Source organism: Mesoplodon densirostris, chromosome 1, assembly GCF_025265405.1.
Source record: "Mesoplodon densirostris isolate mMesDen1 chromosome 1, mMesDen1 primary haplotype, whole genome shotgun sequence".
Lineage (NCBI taxonomy): Eukaryota > Metazoa > Chordata > Mammalia > Artiodactyla > Ziphiidae > Mesoplodon > Mesoplodon densirostris.
In genome coordinates this window covers 227,049,732-227,051,177 of record NC_082661.1, presented here as the reverse complement: position 1 = coordinate 227,051,177, position 1,446 = coordinate 227,049,732, and the positions used below count along the sequence as shown (strand labels likewise).

The 1,446-nt window shown below is 32.0% G+C and overlaps 1 non-coding gene across 1 annotated transcript; it reads left to right on the top strand.

Annotated features, from left to right (window-relative positions):
* Window positions 1-1,166: 1,166 nt before the first annotated feature.
* Window positions 1,167-1,239, top strand: TRNAK-UUU (transfer RNA lysine (anticodon UUU)). Its single transcript has one exon. It is a non-coding gene; the product is annotated as a tRNA-Lys (tRNA).
* Window positions 1,240-1,446: the final 207 nt, after the last annotated feature.

Sequence of the window (1,446 nt, the reverse complement as noted above, 5' to 3'; positions counted from 1 at the left end):
AGATGTGGTACATATATACAATGGAATATTACTCAGCCATAAAAAAGGAATGAAATTGGGTCATTTGTAGAGACATGGATGGACCTAGAGACTGTCATACAGAGTGAAGTAAGTCAGAAAGGGAAAAACAAATATCATATATTAACACATATATGTGGAATCTAGAAAAATGGTATAGATGATCTTATTTGCAAAGTAGAAATAGAAACAGACGTAGAGAACAAACGTTTGGATACCAAGGGGGAAGGGGGTGGTAGGATGAATTGGGAGATTGAGATTGACATATATGCACTACTATGTATATATAAAATAGATAATTAATGAGAACCTACTGTACAGCACAGGAAACACTACTCGGTACTCTGTAGTGACCTAAATGGGAAAGAAATCGAAAAAAGAGGGGATGTATGTATACGTATGGCTGATCCACTTTGCTGTACAGCAGAAACTGACATAGCAGTGTAAAGCAACTATACGCCAATAAAAAAATAATAAATAAAATCTATAACCCCACATATATATCATTAATAGTTGCCAGCAATGCAAAGTATAAGCTTTTGCAACTGGAATGAAAATATTTTGTAGGATATGTAAACTGGAGGCTCCACCAAGTTGCTCAAAAATTATTTGGCTAGAGGATAAATACACCTTGTACATCATAATGAAAGTCTTAAAGGTAGAGGTGGAGATTAACACTTCAGGCTGTCTACAGCATATTAATAAAATTCAGTATATTTTCTAAAAAAGAAAGAAAAATATCCTTAGAATAAGGTTTATATAGATATAGTGAGAAGATGGTCTTTTGCAAAGGAATAAAATACTGTTTGTTTTTAGAATATTTCAGTTATAATTTATTAGGGGCTATGATAACTTTAAACAGATTATACTAACACTGCCTGAATTGCATAATTTTGTTTCAAACCTGATATTTCAAAATTTAGGTTACTCATTGGGTAAAAGAGAGTTTTTATTTTGTAAAATGTAAACTAAAATCCCTTAGTAATTGTGCCATTAAAACATTATATATAATAGTATTAGAGTTATTTAATATAATTACATTTACACAGTTCTTGTGTTCAAACTGTACTTTATTTTGGATGAAAAACAATAGTCTACTAAGTTAAAACTTATGTGTACTTAAGTTAAAGTATGAAAGGCTAGAGGGTGCCTGGGTAGCTCAGCTGGGAGAGCATCAGACTTTTAATCTGAGGGCCCAGGGTTCAAGTCCCTGTCCAGGCGCCAAGAATAAATAAATAAACAGAATAAAATTTATTTTTTTAAAAAAAGGAAAGAAAAACAAAATCAGTTTTCTTTTAAACTGAAAATTATGAAATGACTGCTTCAGATCAATGCTGTTTACCAGACAGAGGTTAAAACTGTATGTACAGAGAACCATGAAATAGACCCACACATGCATGGTCATTAAATCGATGACAAAGTTGACAA